At 42.9% G+C, this 20,759-nt stretch overlaps 1 long non-coding RNA gene across 23 annotated transcripts in view; it reads right to left on the bottom strand.

The window, feature by feature from the left end:
- The window catches only part of LOC128851851 (uncharacterized), a 352,018-nt gene that overhangs the window by 122,673 nt on the left and 208,586 nt on the right, over positions 1-20,759 (bottom strand). For 21 of the 23 annotated variants that reach the window (XR_008449359.1, XR_008449361.1, XR_008449365.1 and 18 more), the window contains 2 exons: positions 11,703-11,859; positions 3,016-5,669 (listed from right to left, as the gene is read on the bottom strand). This is a non-coding gene — a long non-coding RNA (uncharacterized LOC128851851). The remainder of the gene's footprint in view (positions 1-3,015; positions 5,670-11,702; positions 11,860-20,759) is intronic. The other 2 variants (XR_008449369.1, XR_008449379.1) reach the window with 2 other exon arrangements.

The following is a 20,759-nucleotide window of genomic DNA, read 5'->3' as shown; positions in this document are numbered from 1 at the left end:
TACAGAGGGAGGATAACCTCCCTGGACCTGCTGGTGACCCCATTTCTGATCCAAGCCAAGATGCCGTTGGCCTTCTTGGCCACCTGGGCACACTGCTGGCTCATGTTCAGTCGGCTGTCAACCAGCACCCCCAGGTCCTTCTCTTCCGTGCAGCTCTCCAGCCATTCTTCCCCCAGTCTGTAGCGCTGCATAGGGTTGTTGTTCCCCAAGTGCAGGACCCGGCATTTGGCCTTGTTGAACCTCATGCCATTGGCCTCGGCCCGGCGGTCCAGCCTGTTCAGATCCCTTTGCAGAGCTGGGGATCTACTTATCAATGCAAAGTCATACTTTGTTCAGAGAATCTAAATTTGTTGTTCCATTTCCATGTTACAGAGACAAAATTAATATCATTTCTTCGTATGTGGAGGCAGCATTTGCACTGAGGTGATCACACTTGCCAAAACAAGCAAAAGCCTCAGTTGCTGAATATTTTTTCTGTTATCCGCTATTACTCCCTTCTCTGCAAAAATTCTGTTTCAGGCTTCTTTGCCTTATTACAGTGGAGAGCCGAGATACCATTCTTAAAAGCAGCTTTATGTAGAACCAAGACTGAGCAGTACACCGGCACAGCTACAGGCGCTGTGCAGACACCTACCAACAGACAAAGCCACACCTCCGCTCAGCCCTGGAAGGTATTTATACCAATGCAAAATGACCGTATTATACTGCCATTCTGGTTTATGGCAACTGAGGTCCATCAGCTAATCAATTGCGTGTGGCGCCAAAGGAGTACTGAAGGGACACGACAGTCCCTGCCCAGGCAACCTCATAAACTACATTCCCATCCCTCCCGTGTTACACTTGTATGAGCTCTACACACAGGCAGCAAGTTTTCAGGCTTAGAAAGGATTCAAAATAAAACTCGCACCAAAACAAAACCCCTATTGTGTATATTCTGATTAATTTTTGAGTGCACCTGAAGCAATTATGAGAGTAGTAATGATATTCTTCATAAAGCCTGTCCCTTAACGTGCACCATAATTAGAGGAAACTTGGATCCCAACAGACACGGTCTCCAAAGACTCGAGGGACTGGAGGGGGGGGTGTGAAAGGGAAAGGGCTACAGCCATAAACACAGCCAAGGCACCTCTGCCTGCCCCTCTCAGCACAGACCAGTGCAAATACATGGCCTGAAAATTAACCCAGCTAGGAAGGAAACATCCCACAGGGAGAATCAATACCCAGCAAAGGATAATGGGAACCCTGTGCAAGCAGCTGTAATCTGCCCTCTGTACATTAGCACCTGTCGGGCGACAGCAATCGATGCTGGTCAATGGGCAGCTCTCCTTACAGCTCAATTCACACAAAGATCGTTAGCTGGAACCAACGCGGGTGGCACCCCGTGCTGCTAAATGGTGTCCCTTTCTTCCTAAAGGGGAACAAACAATGAATTCCTCAAATAACTGGCACTGCGCTTTTTAATCCTTCCTCTTCCCTTCTGCATTGGCCTTTTTGCAGCTCACAAGGACAACCCAAAGATCCCACCACTAGAAATGGGGTTCTCCAGCTTAATTTCAGAATAGGCTCTGCCACGAAGTGAGGGCACTTCAGCCATAACAAAGAATTCAGGCTTCATCATTTCTATTAATACCATGTTTGTCCTACACTTTCTTATCATCACTAAAGAACCTTATTTATTACCCTTTCAAGGACAGTGGAAGAGCAAAACTGGAGATGCTCAGAGCAGGTTGGAATTTGAATTAGTCTCCTCATGACAGAGAGATTTTGCAGACAGTGACATTTATGCCTGTCTATAGTGGTCTAAGTTGCATCACTTCACACCATTCCTGTCACAGCCCTTGTACATGTCACACTGCAATGTAATAAAAAGACTAAAACTGGATATAAGCAAAGAGTTGTGATGCTTTCACTGAGTCCACTGGGCAGAAGGAGGAATCAGCCTGATGTAGTGAGCAGCAAGTCCCGAGGACGTTCCTTTCACTCAGAAGGACCTTGTTTCTGGCGCAAGCACTAGGAAACAATATCAAAGTCTGGAGAATTTTCTTAGAAATTTGAAGTATGCTGGTTTGACCAGTGACCGTATGACTCCTAATATTCTCTAAGTTCTGTTGTGCTTCAGTATCCCGAGCTACTGTGAAACACACACAGGAAGCTGAACTCCAAAGAGATTTAAGCCTCATTCCTCTAAATGCCATGCGGCTACTCACATGCTCAAAATTAAGTGTGCTTCATTCGGCTGGGGTCTGTGGATCTGCTCTAACTACTAAAAGCTAGAAGAATGACTCCAGAAGTTTGCAAGAAATTACAGTGCCGCCAAGAATTACTCCAGATCTTGCGGTTCCTGGTTCCAGGCTCTCAGCATATTGATATCCAGTTTCCCACCGGAGAACCCGGTGGCATTAGCAAGCACAGAAATGCAGATTGAGCTTACTGAGATGCCAGCGATGGCTCTGAAAGGTAGACAGCTGAGCAGCGTACTGGAAAATGAACAGATATATTTAAACTGGCACAATCCAGTTCACTACGTTCTGAACGGATGCCAAAAGTTCAGGGGCATTGCGAGCACATCTTACATAAGGGACACACGTTTCTGCCATCTACGCCCAGCACTGAGCACAGCTGAGCAGAGAGCCGGGAGCAGAGGGCAGAGGATATCCTAGAGTGTTCTTTCAAACTTGACACAGATTTCCATTTTGTCACGTTCTTAGCATGTGTGTTTATTTTCCTTGAATATTCAAGCATTTGGAGCTTTACAGTTGCCAGAGCTTATGAAAAGTGCATATTTAGCTCAAAGAGTTCCCAGATGTGGATTTCAAAATGACACTGTGTTGATTAGCTATAGAAGACAGCCAGTCAAAGAGCAGAAACAACAACACGCGACTTGGCATTCCCCAGTCAGCCAGAAAATAGTCACCCATTGAATTTTTCATGGATTTTTCCAAAATCTGGGAATACAGCAAAAGTTGAAGGCATGCACAAATGTTTCTGTTTCCTACTGCACACCTAATGTCTTACCCTATCATCGCTGCTGTTTCACCTCCTCTTGTTGAGAAAGGTTTGGAGAAGACCTGTGCATCCTCAGAAAGCAGCGGCCAGGACTCCAAGGTTCCTCCGCCACTGAAGTTATCCTGCCATGAAGACACCTGGGGCTCTGCTCCACCTCTGGGAGGGAAAAAATGAAATTAGGCTGTAATGCATTTATTTTCTCTTAATGTTATGCATTGTTTGCAGCTGATCATTCATCATCAGAGCTCCCCCCTATGAATGATTCATGAGGGGACAGCTGCTCCTGGGTCTCGGCTCCGAAGCCACACATACCACAGAAGGCATCTCCAGGCTGCTTGGGGGAGAAGATGAGCACCTGAAAAGCGCTGAGGCCTCTTCAGCTCAAAGGGCTCCTTTTTTTTAAAGAAGGCAAGGCTACAATGCACCCTAAACGTGCAAAGGGCAGAGCAGTGGGTCAGTTACCCAGAGAAATAAAAGGTGCTTCAAGGTATACAACGAGTAGTCTTTAATGAAAGGTAGTATTAGTCTGATCGTCTGGAAACACTGGGACTCAATATCCTGTACAGGATTCTTTTAGCTTACACAAAAAATGTGTGCATAAAACACACAAAACTTCATTAAAACGTTGATATATTTTGTAAATCTTACTTGCTTTGTGTCCTATTTTTCAGGGAAAGGTCTATGCTTAAGCTGCAGGCACTACCAAGGACACAGGGAAGCCAGTTTCCATATCCATTCCCGGTTCCTCCTGAGTGCTATCTTTGTATAACAAGCCCTATGTCTCATACGCCCGTGCACAGCATGTGTAGCGCTCTCCACTGCAGACAGAACGAAACCTCTGCAAATGAGGCTTCCCAGCTTTAAATTAACAGTAATGTAAAAATAATATCCTCCCTCCTTCTTTACTATTACCTCAGCTGAAGGAGAAAGACATAAGAGAGGATGTAAAAATCTACTCACAGAGCACAGTTGGTAATGTTACACTAATTAATATTACAAACTGGCTATTTTTTTTCAAATACAATTTTGCCTTAAGAAAACAGGAAACTAGCAGTAGAACTGAAGTGGCAATTTCTGTACCGTGTGTGGATCTTGCACAAATCAGGAACATATCTTATGCTTTTTCCCTCTCTCTTGTGCTCTTGCCCCTTTAATAAATGAATAGATAGATAGATAGATAGATAAATTGCTTCCAGGAAATTCTAGTAGCAATTTTAGGATATCCCTGGACCCCAGCAATTACACTTAAGAAAGAGAGGTGCTATTTTTTTCAAGCTAAACACACAAAATAAGATTGAATTGCCAAAATCTGATGCTATTCTTAACAAACAGCACAGTTGTTTAGAATGCAAGAGAAAATGCTACTCTAGAATTTCAGTTTCAAAATCTTTAAACCCACCTTGATTGAAAAAAGCATCACAGACTGACATTTCAACAAATAGTTTCTAATAGGGAAGCCTCTAAATCTACAGCTCTTTAAGGAACAGTAGTTTACACCAATGCAGAACAGGAATTTTATCTTTTTTTTTAACCATATGGCTTCTGTGTTCTGTGTTCTTTATCCTATTTGGATAGTGCTTTCTCTCAGCCTTGGGCTGACCTTTCACTCATCCCACCACACAGCTCCATCCACAAAGTATTCAAGGGTATTTATACCACAATGGTTGTTTATACAGAAGTGGGCAAGGGAAACACAGTTGTTTGTAAATGCAAGAGGACAATTTAAAATAGAATGAATTTCAGCTGCAGTGCTGGAATTCTTTACCGTGCCTCCATAAGAGATGTACAAACCACTTACTCTGCAGAGAACAAGGTTACAAGTCGTACATCATGCATACACTGGAATTACATGGTTTGTGGTAGACCTCTCCGGTGCCAGAGCCAAACTCTGTTCTTGATCCCTGGAGACAACGGGCTTGTGTTCATACAAGGTTGCAGAATTTGGCTTTAAATCAGTAAGCAGGCACACCAGACAAAAAACAACAGGCCTCTGCAGACATATGTCCTTCATCAGATGTTACTTGCACATGGAAATCATTTTTAGTTACAGAAGAAAGCCTTTTGTTGTCTCCAGGAAGACCAGTACTATGTCTAGGCAACCGAATAGTGAGAAGCTCCCCGGAAGCAGGAGAGGATTTCTCAGGGGCAGAGGCAATGTGTCTAGCCACCTTTTTCCCCACTAACAACAGTTTAGTGCCGTTCAACCTCCTCATCACATAGACATGTGGCATCAACACCATGCCCAGGGAACTTATTATGCAGATCTCTGCCTCAGGGAGTTGGACTCAATGATCTTTATGGGTTCCTTCCAACTCAAGATATTCTATGATTCCATACATTCCCACTTCCTTCAGATAACATTTTCCAATGACAAAAGTACAAAAGGAAGAAACATCAAAGCATTATTCATTCAATAAACAAGCTGCTATAGGATTCTTTCCTTTGATATAAAAACCCCTGTTAATTGGCTCAGGCTCATATTTCTCTAATGAAGATCACCTCCAATTATATGGCGAGAGAAGACCAAATTTGTACAGAACAGTAGGATCCTTGAAAATGAAACAAGGGCGGTTCCTTCAAGAACAGTGTGGCTATAATATAATGCCTCTCCTCTTCTCAATACCCTTCACACTCCAGCTGTGTGCAGAACACGATACTGTTATCTGTAGGAAAGAAAAACAAAGAGGCAAAGGGAGTTGGTTGTCTGGAACAAAGTGCTGCTGCTAAAGGTGAAGCATTACAGAGCTCAGAAACTGTTAGCATTGGGTACACTGCGTATGCCCATGTTGGTCACTCTCTGGGAAACTTCTATTTTTCTCCAGCCGTTAAGTCCTATATCCTGTATTCCCAGCACTAAAGATCAGATTCAATCTGCACACTCCACACCAAATATTAAATCCTCATCCCTTGTCACTATGATTCTCCCCACATTTGGTGAAGGATGGTGATTCTCCTTAGCCCTCGTTTTGTTGTTAATGCGTTTCTATAAATATTTTTTTATTTCCTTTTACAGCAGTAGCCAGATTAAGTTCTGCTTGGGCTTTGGCCCTTCTAATTTTATCCCTGCATAACCTCACGATATCCTGTTAGTCCTCCTGAGTTGCTTGCCCCTTCCTCCAAAGGTCATATACTCCCTCTTTCTTCCCCTGAGATACAGGTAAAGCTTTATGTTCAGGCAGGTCAGTCTTCTTCCCCACCAGCTCATCTTTCGGCACACGGGGACAGTCTGCTCTTACACCTTTAACAATCCCTTCTTGAAGAACATCCAGCCTTCCTGGACTCCTTTGTCCTTCAGGACTGCCTCCTGGGCACTCTGCCAACCAGGCTCCTAGACAGGCCAAAGTCTGCCCTTTGGAAGTCCCAGGTGGTGATTTTGCTGACCTCCCTCCTCTCTTCTCCAAGAATCAAAAAGTCATGATAGCTCTGCCCGAGGCAGCCTCTAACCAGCATGTCACCCGCAAGCCCTTCTCTGTTCACAAACAGGTCCACCAGGGACCTTCTCCCCATGGCTCACACACCGACTGTGTCAGGAAACTAAAGCAACCGGCCTGTCCCTAAACCTCTATGCCCAGGACTGACCCGATTTCCAGTGTCCTCCGGTGATCTAAGAGAGATCCCAGAGGTGTTACCTTAACTGAAAACTGATAAAGAAGAAGAGAGAAAAAAGATGCTGTGCGTGTAATGGACATGAATGGAAATTCTTTGAACCAATCAGCACAGCAGTATGGTCACAGTGACGTATGGAATAGTTATGGACTTCGGGCATTTTTCTGTGATGCTTAACAAACCTTATAACAAACTAAAAATTGAAAGATCAGGGTTTTTACAGTAACATTCACTGCATTTTTTCTTTGAAATGATTACTTTTCTGTTCTCACAGAGAAGGGCACTTTCTCACCCTTGTTGAACACAGTAAATATTTGAGACAGAACTGAAATAATTCATTCAAACAGTTGCATATCTCAGAAGAAAATCAACCTGCATGAAGGCAGGTTAGAAAGGGAATGATTTTGTAGGTGCTGTTGTTCACCTCCTGGAATATCACTTATTTTTATGAAGAACTTGTCCTAGAACAACTCCAGGCTCTTTTCCACATCACTGGTAGGCTTCTGCGCATATGTTGATATACAGACTGTCCTCTGGATGTTCAGTCATTGGCAGAGATGTCTGTGTGCTGTGGCTTTTCTAAAGACCATTAATTCCTGCAGAAGTAACCCACCGCCCGCTGACCTACAGCCCAGCATCACTACGGGAGACAAAACCTCAGTGCTGCAAACAGATGCTGAAACGACTTCAGATCCACTCTGCCGCTGTGAGTGTGCTTTCTGTAAAGTAAGTAGCAAAGTACAGTGTAAAGCAGAGGTTGCACTAAATGACTTCTTAAGGTCACTTCAAACCTGAATTTTCCTATGATCCTATGACAGGTGGCAATGTGGTACATGACACAGAAGCTGCTCCTGCCGCATAAACCTGAGGATTTACTATTATTACCAAGCTGTTGTTACAGTTCTGCCATCTGATGGGAGGTGCTGCAAGAAATAACATTCTGATCACGTGAATTGACTGCCTCGAATACGCTTTTCCAAATAAATTACTAGTTTATTTTTATTTATGATTTTAAAACTTCTAAATTATAAGTAATGTAATTCATCATATAGGACCGCGTGACAAAACCTAGTGAAGACAGTGTGAGCTAAAATAAAAACCAAGCAACTCTCTGACAATTTAGCAGTGTCTGTGCACTGTGCTGCATCCTTCCAGCAGAAGCCCGCGCGTGAAGATAGAGTGTGAAGTGCCTTTTCTAGGGCTTTACAGCAACCAGGGCTGTGCTGCCAGGAGCAGTACAACTCTCAGCCACGTTCTGCAGTTGTGCCACAGTGATTTGGAGCAACATCAGAATGGGACCCCCCTCTACGACAAATATAGGGCTGACAAAGTTCTGGAAGGAGCCAACACTTAACAACAGATAGAGCACGTGCCACAAGGGAATGTTGCTTGGAGCGGAATGTAAGATAAGATTACACTCATAAAGCGTTGCTGTTTGCAGGAAAAGTGATGTTACCCCTCCAGCACAGACACATTCACACATTGTAATGAATCGCAGATTGAATATTATGTTATTCCTGCAGATTCAAAGGGCTGTTGTAGAGTGGAAGGCTGTGGGCGAGGTTGTCCTACTGCTAACAGTGCCAAAGAGTTGCCTCATTAAACTTGAGAGAAGGAATTCCAGCGTTACACTAGCAGATGTTCTGCTCCAAAGCCCCTTTTCCCACCGATGCTGTGCTTCCCTTCATGAACGCAGTGGGTGTTACCTGTTTCAGAGTATTTCAATAAGCAGTCCACTACCTGGTGTCAGTGGCCGGGCACTCAAAATCCACAGAGTGATTCGAAGCATGCACACTCCCATCCCGACTCCTATGAGCTGGGGGTCAGGCTCTTAGAGTCCACGCATGACTGGTAATTTTTAAATTATTACAATGAAAGGAAAGAGTGCCTTTTTAATGCCCAAGAACAACAGCTGCAATGTCACAGGGGTTGTGTTCTGAGATGCTCCGAGACTGCAGCCCAAATAAGTGTCTTAATGATACTTCGAAAACACGTAAAGCACTTCTTTTATATGCAATGGCAATTCTGTCTGGGTGCATCGCCTGTTTGTCCAGCCAGAACAGAATTAGAATTAATGAAGCAGATTCTACTCCGATTTGCACAACATGCAGCTAGGGGAAATCCAATGAAGCTACGCTGTGTGTAAATAAGGGGAGACTTGGACTAAGTTATTTTCCTAATGACAGTGAGCTTACAATTACAGAGCACCTTTCAGCTACAGGGGATCTCTGGGTTCTCTGAAAAGTGATGTACTGTGCAAAGCTCTGCTCTGTTTACATGCATCTCCTGTTTAACAGCTCTGAACCAACAGCTCCAGAAAGCTCATACGAAAATGACAGTTTTTATCAAAGATACAGAAAGAGTTTGGGGAAGCAGACTCTGATTACTTGCCCAGAAATGTGGAGACCACGCAGGCACTTCATCTCTGCTTCTCTAAGAAATGCCTTTGGAACCTTTAACGATTATACTTGATGATGGCCTTGTCTTGTTGCCATATAGACAGGACAGCTTCTCTGGCACAGTGTCCCAAAGGTGACAGTTTGAGCCTCTCACAGATGACATCAAATGACAGTCCAAAGGTGCTTTACAGATTCAAAGAACTATCATCTCTTTGTTGCAGTAATTGCCAGGCATGGTAATTATGCTATGTTATTAATTATGTTATATAAGGTTCTTGTTATATATGGTAATTTATATGGTATAAGAATATATCTGGTGCTAAAATAGTAATAAAATATAGACTGAGTTCTTGTCTTTAAAAAAAAGTAAATTAAATTAGTTCATTGGGGTGCACAGCACTGTCTACAGAGGGGACGGTGGAGGTCCCACAACTCACTGCTATTGACATCTCAAAGGAAGCAAGTCATGACCTACGTGGGCAGCCTGGTTTAGTGGGATGTCCCTGCCCATGGCACGGGGTTGGAACTAGATGATCTTTAAGGTCCCTTCCAACCCAAACTATTCTATGATTCTAAGTGCAACATGAATTAAAGTAGTGATCATTGACAAAACAGTAGTAGCTGCCTGTAACAGTGAGAGGCGAATTAGAAACAGACAAATGAACTAAAAGTAGTTTCAGCATTTCTCTCATATTGCCACCATCCTTGCACCAAACCAGCATCAGTGCAGCATCATTCCAGACAATATCTGATGTATCTTGAGATTACAGTTACTTTCCCTGATAGACATTTAGGATTTGTGGGTTCTTCTGGAGTGGGCAAAGTGTTATTCAGGAAGGTACAAGACTCTTCCATTCTGAAAGACAATCCACCGCTAATTTATAAGCCCATAAGGGAAAAAGAGGAACTGCTTTATTCCAAAACTCTTAGCTTTTTTTAGTCAATGTCTTGCTATAGACAACCTAATGACCAATACCTGCTTGTCAGCACTCTGCACACTGAAAGGCAGACATTTCCATATACCAACAGACTTATTAAAATTTGGAGGACATTCGTAACTCTTCCCCATTCTGGCCATTCATTTGGGTTTTTTACCTAGAAAATGCAATTGTCTGCTTTCTTCTTTCTTTCAGTGACAGTTCCTGTAATTAAGATCTGGAGAACAGAGCGCACAGACAGATAGAGAGGAAGGATGTTAATGTGAAAGTCCTGAGAAACTTTAAGAGGCTTCAGCTGCTCATTAGGTAACATCTACACAGCCACTAGCATGCAGGTAAGTAAGGAAGCCAAACCTCAGGAACAAACAACAAATCAAGTGTGACACTCCAGCTTATTGGATGGAGAAGAGGCCCCTGGGAAGTGGCAGCAGAGTCCTTGATAGTAAAGTGACTTCAGTGAAAATGTATGGAAGACAGCATATGGTTATGCCATCTGACTCCTTATTAAAGGACAGAGGTCTGGTAATAGCACGGGGTCGTAATGCTACAGCAGCCCACAGCATATGTGCTTCTCTCCCAGTAAAAACTTCTGTCTCCTTCACACACCTCTCAGGCTGTGTCTGTCTGATTGACCACAACAAGTGACTCTGGCAGGGCAGCACACAGCCCGAGCAGGAAGGGCTAGGGCATATTAATATAAGAATGCAGCTGATTACAATGTAAGCCGCTGAAAGTGAGCCGACTATAGCACAAGACTGGAGGAATGTGGCTGTCTGCAGGGTCCCGCCGCGAGAATGCATCTATCTATACCTAGGAGCGTGCGCCTGACCGCGGGCAGCTGTCGTGCCATCGGAGTGGTCTGGTGGGGTTGTCACCTATCAAACCATCGCACCCGCAGTTATTGTGGGTTTAAGTACACCCCCATCCGCCTCCCGGCAGCTAACTAGTGTTTGTCTGTGGGGAGGAGGAGGAAGGGGTCTTGCTGGGCTTGTTTAGAAGTTTCTGGATCTCCTCATTGACAGAAATTTTGTCCTTCAACTAGAAAATGCTGTTCTGCTCTTGTTCTCAAGGGAATGATTCCGTTATTAAGAATCTGATTTATTTTTAATAACCCTTCCGCTGTATATATAGGAACACCCTGGATATTATAATCTAAAAAAATCCCTAAGGGTAATGTGCTCTGGATTAAATATACTGTCTGGGATTTTTTGAATAGTGGGCAGTAATCAAATGAGGTTCTTTTACTATATTTGTTATGTTGTAAGAAGACGCTGCAGTGTATGGGGGTTTTTTGTTTTCTTCCTCTGCTATACAAAAGCAACGTTTAAATAACAAAACATTAGAAAAAATAGATCTAAATAAATTCTTAATAAAGGACAACCAATCCTGCAATCAGACCCACCAGGCCCATCCCGCCTGAAAGCCAAAGAGTCCACCTGCTCTGCGCTGATTTCTATATATATGTATGTGTCAGACTGGGATTTGCCAGTTACTCTCTGCCCTTCGTTAACGGAGCTCAGCCCTGCACGGTCCCAGAGAGGATGCTTAGGATAACTCCGCCTGGGCCTGCTGCCGCCCTCTCCAGCTGGCGCAGCATGCCTTCCCATGCCCAGCTGCCCTCTGGAACGATGGGCACTTCCAGGCACCTGTCCTCTCCCTGTCGGTGGAGCAGCTCACTGCCTTCCAGCTCTCACCTTTCCCTTCCGAATCTCCTGCCTCAGAGGTTTCACACGCAAGCACTAGCTGCCCTTACCTCTCTTTCTTCGGTAACGGTACATGGAAGTCCATTTAAACATCTCAGGTTGGAGCTTTGGACCTCACTCCTCATTTCCATGGATCAAGCAGGCTGCGCTTTTCCCTCTTTGGTTGTATGAGCTATTAGTATGTGGATGTTTTGTCCCTTTCTTCCCCTAGAAAAGAAAGCTTAAAATGTTATTTGCTTTGGATTCTGAGAAGTATAAACTCCACCACATGGCAGACACATGTGAATCCATATGCTAGCATGTCTGTAAAGCCGAGAGAGATTAAAGCCCAAAGCTTCTACTAAAAGCTCTCCATTTTTTTTCTTGGATGTAACATTTTTAGATCAAGCTCTAAACGTTCACCGATTCATGAATATCTTTGAGCTAGCTCTGTTCACTGTGATAAATCATGCTGCTTGTGTGTTGGTTTAGCGACAGATAGATACCTGAAAACTTCCAATATGAAATGGTTTATGGCCATCTGAGGGGGAAAAAATCTGTGATCTTTGCCTGACTGCTGGAACAGTATGACAAGAGGAAACATACTGTATTCAAGCTCCACAGCATGCCAACTTGCTTTCTTTCTTCTAGAAATGGACAGAACTGAAAGGAAAATGACTGCTGGCATATTGTGAAAGCACTTCCAAGTTTGTACAAGCTCCAGTAATAAATGCAAACACAGACAAAACCCTTCACAAGAAACGAAAAGTTTTGCAAAGAAAACTGAAAAATACCCTACGAAAGGCACAGAACTATCATGGTTAGGCCTTCCGACAAAAAGAAACAGATGCTTTCTAGGCTTGTGTTCCAGAGTCAGATTTATTGTAGTTGCTAAACCAAATATAGATATTTAAGAATGTTATTCACACTGGGAAAAGCACATTTCATATTTAAAGCAGTGCAAAGAAACCTTTTCTACTTTTAAAGATCTCAAATACAAGGATTGCCTTGAAAGTTAGCTGCTTTGGATCACCCGACATTACTGTGGTGCATGAGCATATAAACAGGCAGCTGGCTGACCGGTTACCCTGCGTGAACTGCCCTGGGAGAGCCGCTCGTATTCACCCTTCGCACAGCCATCAACGCCGGACAGTCTGAATTAGCCCATCTCAATGGCCATCAAATTCAACTTTTGAATTAGAGATCCCTCTGGGATGGGGAAAAGTTGTCTTGCATTCAGGAGTAGAATGAGAAGGAAACTGCTCAGACAGCAGAGAGCTGCTCTCTCTCCCTGTGTTGTTTACGGGAGTCATCATCAGACACCTCCGATCGCAGACCACGCCAGCCCCATGCTAATGAGAACACACAGACAGGACTTTCAGCTCTTTCCCTGTCAATCCTTTCATCTTAAATCAACCTGAAAAACTCCCATTCATCACAGAATAGGGGTTCTCCCAGTTCTAGAAAAATATGAGATTTCATTCCTTTGGAATAGAAATGAAAGACGTAATAGAAAAAAATTTCTTCTGCTGCTCTGTGGAAGTGCATTACTGTAACACAGCGTTCTGTAGTTTGGCTAATAAACTGTGCAGCTTCTCTTGATCAGAAGCAAATCACCTCACATTGATACTATCGCCGTTAATACAATATGACCACGCTGTGAATACTCCAGCTCCAGGCTCTGAGCGAGACCTGGTAAAGATTTCTGCAGGATGGAAAATAATTCCACTGTCCGTTTTAATGATCAAAGTCAGCAAATCTAGAGTCTCTTTTTTCCAAAGGAATCCAAGGGAATAAATCAGCAAGATCCTACTGATTTTCAGTGGACAGTAACCCCTAGAGATGCCTTTGAAAACATTAGCCTGAAGCACTCAGCCAAGAATGACATTTTGCTCAGTAAATCTGGAGAACACCACTAACGTCAGTTGCACTGAGCGGGAAGGATGGAGGGTAATTAGGGTCCCAGCTGCCAAATTCACCTTGGTTGCAAGTAATCATCATTTGCACCAGAATTAGAGCTGGGGGGGGGAGACACAGACACACTGAAAATCAGGCCACTTTTATCAAATGGTAAAACACGGACATAAGCACTTCATCTGTGTTTGAAAATCTTCACCTTGATGACGAGGGAAGGTCAGAGAGTAAATCTGTGCAGGAATGTGAATGACACCAAGACCACCCTGTTCCCCAACAAGCAGACCATGCCTCCCCTTTTATTAAAAGTATGAAAGAGTACCTTGGTCTCTACCCAGATTAGTACTTCTGCATCTTTTAGAATTAGATAATGCTAACAAAGAATTCCCCATAATTTTACTGATACAGTTTACAGTTACATGTATTTGTAGTAAAAGTACTGTTATTAAACTATTATTATACTATTACACCGTTGTTCTTTATTATACTATCCAACAGCCATTCTTTTACATATATCTGATCAACTAGCCTATTAAACCGTCCCTGCAGCAGCAAGCGGTTATTTACAGTGTAAGGGCAGAGTACTGCAGTAATCCATGGGCACCTGAAGCTCTCTGGGGTCCTCTGCAGGGACGGAAGGCGGCACAGGTCTCTGAGCCGCAGCAGTTCTTTCCTGACTCCCAACCTTCTGTAGTTCCCAGTCCTCTCCACGGCGGCCCCTTCCAGAGGCACTGCTGCCCAGCACTCCAAGCAAGTTCCCCGGCCAGCCCCGCGGCAGCCACTGCACACACTTGCTGTTCTAATTTGGGGGGAAACTCCATCCTGGAGCGTTCAATATAGGGAATAAGGAGACAAGATATTTAGGGAAACAAATAGAGCTCTGTTAAGTCACCTTCCATTTTTAGCATCAGAAGCCTGTTGGGGCCATTTTCATATGATGGTACTAAACACAAGGATCAAAACCAAAACAGCAGGTGGAACCAAAGAGATTTTCCGCAGGAGAAAAAAAAATAATCGGATTTTATGTTTTGTAAATTTTTTGGCTCAGTGGCCCATTGACAACACTTAACGTTACTCTCAGGCTATTCTACATATTTATCAAAAAAATGTCAATAAAACCCAGTATTGTTTGTAAGGGCCTGGGGTCGGCTACGAAGCAGGCGTGTTGGCTTCATAGAGCAACCTCTATCTTACAGACAATCACTCAGAAAACTTCAGTCCAGAGCATCTTATTGGTCTCATAATTGTAGTATCTGGCCACCTTTAAGAGCAGATTATTGGAAGAAGGTAAAGATCAATAAATTAAGGAATTAAGTAAACACACCTGGAGTTTCTCTGCAGCAAACACTCTGGTGATTAGTGATCTGAATCTAATCTCTTTCTTTTGGTGAAACTCAAATTCAGCAGTGATTTGGATCTCAATCCAGATTTGGAACTTAGGTATTTAATAGGCCAAACTAAATCCTCAATCTGAAGACATTTGGAATTCAAGCAAGAATATAACTGGGAACAACACTATGTCTTCTTTAAATTAGCCTTCTGTTTCCAACTTCTTAGCTTGCCAGCTTCAGTCCACCTTAAAACGAGTCACCATAGAGGAAAACACAGTCACCTGTTACTGACAACCTGAGAGGAGAGGAGAAGAGAAGAGAAAAAAATAGCCAACCTAAATTGCTCTTCTCTGAATCATCTAATTAAATTACCTCCCCACAGTAGCTGAGCTAATTGCTCTGACCCTACAATTTTATATTCCCGTTTCACCTTTGCTGGCTATTTTCTAACCACATTTCCTATCAGTTTCCCAGAAGAAACACTCCACCACTTAGAGTAATGTCCTATTTCTTTGAAGGAGAGGCAAAGTGCTTTGGAGCTCCTCCAGAGTTTTAGGGATCTGAATTGCAAAGTTCAAAAGCACCTGCAAAGTTCAACAGCATTATTCAGTATTCCCACGTTTCCATACAGCCAACAGACCCCAACGAAAACCATCCTGCTTCTGCCCCCTCCGCCAGGTGAATAGTTCTGAAGAGTAGATAGAAAACTCCAGCTTCCATCTGGCTGGCAGAGATCTTCTCCTAACGGCCACCTCTCAGGCTTCTCCAGCCTGAGGCAGTTATCCGATATCCCAACTCAGCGAGAATCCATAAAGCTGAACAGAAACTAATTCAGGTAAATTCATGAGGAAGAGTCCAAAAAGGAGGGAAAATATTCCAAATGCCAAATTGGATTATCAAAACAGCCCATTGTAGGCTTAAAATACGTAAGTATAACCTCTTTTCTTGCAGTAGTCTTTACATGGTGCTGTCACACATTTCCTAGTCATAGAGACTACCGATGTCTCTCAAGTGCCCCCAAATGATTGCTACCACACGGAAAATATCCAAGAAAAGAAGCTCCCTTCATTAGAGAATCTCCAAAGTTGTCCTCAGCCACCTGCAATATCAAGCATGCCACGACAGGAAACACCCTTCAAACAGGTTTCCACAATTCCACACACAGTCCTAGTGAAATCAGTCCACGCGGTACCGGGATAAGTGTGGTCTTCACAAAAAAAAACCAGCCTTACTGCTCCCCTTTCAGGTTAATATCGGAGGCTGGGACTGGAAACAATCAGCACATCAGTAGAGATCTATACTTCCACATTTTCCTTGCTTTTTTGTATACAGAGAGAGTACACATATAGGTTACGTGTAAGGTTTTCAAATAGTTATTTTCAGACTAAATGTTGTTGTCTTGATTATGTACAAGAAGGAGGAGACTATCCATTTTCTTCCTCTATTCTGACTCAATATTAGTTGACTCAGAGGCAGAGTGTTTGTTTCTGGTAAGTACGCGCTTTATTTCTTTCAGACTGACATAGCACCGTGTCGCTATTAGGATCACAGAGATTTGCCAAGGACCACTTTTATTACCAGAATCTAAAGACTGGGCCCAACAACTGGATCTCATAAGAAATCTTGGGCACAGAGATAAGTCCAGCAAAGAAGAGATTACTAGATTTATATATATAGATTACTAGATTACTAGTAATCTAGATATACCAGTAATCTAGATATATAAATCTAGTAATCTCTTCTTTGCTGGATTTATCTCCGTAAGATATATCTAGATTGCTAGATATATAAATCTAAAGTTAAGAAGGTGGAAATTACATTATATCATTTCAGAAAAAAAAGGAAATCTTTGTCATGCTTATTTGGAAACAAATATTTACTAAAATCTATTAAAATCTTTAATGAAATGAGAGGATATGTTTTCCAATTTGCACCTTGTCCTGTTGTGAATATCCCAGGAAACCACCAAAAAGACCATAAAATTCCCAGTTTTCAACTGTGATAAATTTTAACTGGCATCTCGCAGGACAAGAAAAGCAAGGAGAGCGTTTCCATTATGTCGCTGCAATTGTGCAAGCCTCCAGCAGCCCGCGTGGGTGAAATCAGTCTATTTAAATCCGATACGTCTGGCTCACGACTATTCAGAAGAGCCTTCTTTCTGCCAATGGAGTGCGCAGGTGTGTGACACCCTGCTCCGATGTGAGTAGCTGAAGCAAACACCTCCTATCGAACTCATCCCTGGCTGCAGCGACTGTAAATGTGACAACCTCAGCACAGCAGTCGCACTCCTGAAACTCCCGCAAACAGTGCCAGTGGAGACCTGCACAAAACGTCCCCCTCCCGGCACCAGGACAAAGTCTTTCACCAAGTACAAAGAACAGGTGTGCACGTGAGCTAAGTTGTCCCTATTGTTTTATAACAAGCCCTCTCATTTTTTTGTACTTCAGCCCTGTGTCCATTAAATGCAATTTAGTGGGATCATCAGAGCTTGAAAGGGCAGATCAAACAGCACGGAGCATCCCAGCTGTGCAGGCCCCGATTCAGAGTGAACATTAACCTTGGCATTTAGCAATAATTTATTCTACTCAAGACAGGGAGATGGTCTATTTCTGTCTCGCATGTCGGTCCCATTGTTTTCCTCCTCCTGAAAACAAAGTCGCATATGCATATACACCTGATAAACCAGAGCAATTCATATACGCGTCTGTGCCTGGACACGTGTATATGTGCACAGAGAATTATCTGTCTGTCTCACAACTAATTTTAGATGTGTTCAGGGCTGAACTAATATCTCAGAAACCCTTCCAGAGGAGCAGACTAGTTTAATATTATTGTTATTGTTGTTGTTATTATTTTACAGTGTCTGAGCTGAAAGAAAAGAAGCCTTGGTAAACACAATGAGTCTACAAGCTCGTATTCACATCTTTGTGGTACTGCAGCCGAAACCTGACAGCTGAGGATCGCGCTGAAGACGCTTTAGGCAGAAGACGGTGATCAATGATTGTACTTTAAAAGTAAACAGAGAAACAATGTTATGTTGGTTTGGTTTTTTTTTCCTTTGTAGTCTGCTGTTAGCTAAAAGCTCTCAAGCAGTGCTTCTCCCAGCTGAGGACGAGGGGCGTGCAGGGGGCGATTTGCCTCCCGGTCAGGCAGGCTGCTCCTCCGCTGGTAGAACTGTGTGTGGTGTAACTGTGCCCCACTCCTGTTCGGTGGTGACACCGGCAGAGTGAGCCTTACGGCTGGACTTGGTCTTAAAGGTCTGTTCCAACCTAAACGACTCTGTGATTCTATGATTCTGTGTGTGATAGATTTCTCAGCTTCACAATGTATCTCCTCCTGACATATTTTTTTTAACTCTATGAGATGCATAAGAGCACAAATCTCAAAAGGTGGTCAAGAACCAAAATCTGCCACTGTCCTTCAGGCAAAAGGCGGCAATGACACGGGGTTAGTGTCCACAGTGCTCATTACACAAATTGTTAAATTACGTACTAGAGAGGTAATTGTTATTATAACGAGCAGTGACAGGGCTAGCAGCGAAGCAGCAGCATTTCTTTTGCCACCCCAGCACCGCAGACATCCAGGGAAAGGTCGACTCCAAAAGACGAGTCATAGAAGCCTTGCGATTAATGGCCAAAGTACAAAAATAACCTGCTCGTGTTTTTTCTCCTTCTCTTTCTCTCTTCCTCTTCTTTGTTCCTGTAGCAGATTGTGCTACATAAAACATTTTGCTTGTTTTGATTTTTACTAAGCACTGAAGTTTATTTTGAATCAGTGAGGTGAGAAACCTTTGAAAGGCTCGTGAGACTCCCTAAGCCCGAGAGTCCAGCGTTTGCACCTGTCAGGATCACAGTTTCCTTCAACAGATTGCTAGCTTGGAAATCTAGCAGACATATTTCTGCATTTTTTTCCTTCTCTGCCTTAACAAGAGAAAAAAGCAGTACTGTGTAGGTAACATGCAATCAGAGGTTTCACTTGTCAGATTAAATGGACTGTGATTTTTTCAGAAGTGAAAATAGCTGCAGCAAACTCAGACTGCATCGCACAATCCTCCAGGTACACAGACAGTAGTCTTGGAGATGTTAGAAGGATTTTAAAAGACTGTATTAAAAAAAAAAAAGAATAAATAAATAAATGGGGTTATTCTGATTAAGGAAAGCAATGGTTGCCTCTGTATTTGTTTAAATCTTCACAGTCATATTAAGGGCTTAATTACTTTTTAGACAAGGATTCAGGTTCTGCAGAGGAAGAGAACTACAAAGAGACAAAACTAATTAATGCAAAATATCCAGAGTTAGGGAGCACAACAAAATTCTTGCAATATCCATTTCCCTTAGATACATATAAGGTAGTGACAGTTACAGCCAATAACATCAGACAGATTACTTCTACTGAATTATTGCAACATTGCTTTTCCTGCATTCTTCCTTCCCTTTAGAAATAGATCCTGTGTGTAAATTCCTTCCACATGTAACTATTCACAAAACAGAAAGTGAAGAGGTCCTGGGATCCGGACATCTGCAGACAGTGCAGATCACAGCAACAGAAAGTCAAAACAGTCCGGAGGTCAATAGTTTCAGAAGCTCCTAAGCTCATTAGCAGTCTAAGAACAACAGATAAGCCCTGCTTTGAAAGGCAAGCAAATAAGAAATCAAGTTTCACCAAAAAGAGAGAATTAGGCTCCCACATCAGTTCCAAAAATCACATGCAATCAAATAAATTCCTTCAACTCTGCCATTTTTCAGAAATGCATGTCTGCAGTCACAAACCCTACTGGAAAATAATATTGTGTGGTATGTGAGCCTCCAGGTTCCTACATGCTTTTTAGAATACAGAATTATGGGCTCAAGGTATCTAAACTTGACCTGCTGGATGGCACCATCTGAGTCGCACTGAACTTGGTGTGGCTTTGTGAAAGGGCCATTTGCTGTCCACTGTATCAGAAATGCTCAAAAATTGCTCCAGTTGGTGCTTACCTGTGAGGTACCGTGAACCCAAATCACAATGAAGAGCCAACGTGAAGGAGCGTGAATGAGGACTGCGTTGCCTTCCCCACTGCCTTCCCCCTTGGCCACACACCTTTTGGATGTTACCCCAATGACACTAAGGAAGAGAAATGTAGGCGCCCCACAGCAGCTCCTCATCTCAGAACTGTGTTTATGCTGAGCCAGGTCCTCCAGCTTCCGCACTGGTTTATGCTGACAGCGTAGAGAAGAGCAGCTGCACAGTAATGGAGACTCCTGCCCTACATTTCTATTTCTATCTAGCCCAAAGGAATCATAAGAGGATGACCACATCAATCATAAACAATCCAAATGTATTTTGATGCATACTATGAAGTTGGATGGATGTTGCATTAAAGAAGGTTGTGCCTATTTGCTAAAATAGAAACCATGAATGAAATGACTTTGTCCTTCGTGACTGTTCAGTAGTATGTAGCGCTGTTAAAATGTTCTGAGGAAGCACACGTGCATTAAAACATTTACAAGCACATTTGTGTAGAAGTAACATTCTCAACGCCGTCTCATCATCTTGTCATCAAAACATCATTTACGTAAATCAGGGGATGGAGACAGTGGTATGTGCCCTTCTTAATCACTGTAATACAACACATAATGCTTGAGGTAAAAAGATCACAAAAGTTAGAGAGATTGCATAGGCTGTTAAACAAGGAAAAGCAATAAAGGGATTATCAAATATCCTATCCAATACATGGGAATTTCATAGGTGAAATATGAATAAATATTTCCTGGAGCTATTTGGTACTTCCCCAACTCATCACAGTGACGTGGAGCACACAAGGACATAAGCAAATTAGTTTTACCTTTTATATTTGCACTGATACCAAAAGCAGTAATACAAAGTGAGAAGCAGTCTCAATCT

The sequence above is a fragment of the Cuculus canorus genome, chromosome 3 (assembly GCF_017976375.1).
Source record: "Cuculus canorus isolate bCucCan1 chromosome 3, bCucCan1.pri, whole genome shotgun sequence".
NCBI classification, from domain to species: Eukaryota; Metazoa; Chordata; class Aves; order Cuculiformes; family Cuculidae; genus Cuculus; species Cuculus canorus.
This window is presented reverse-complemented; position numbering and strand designations above follow the sequence as displayed.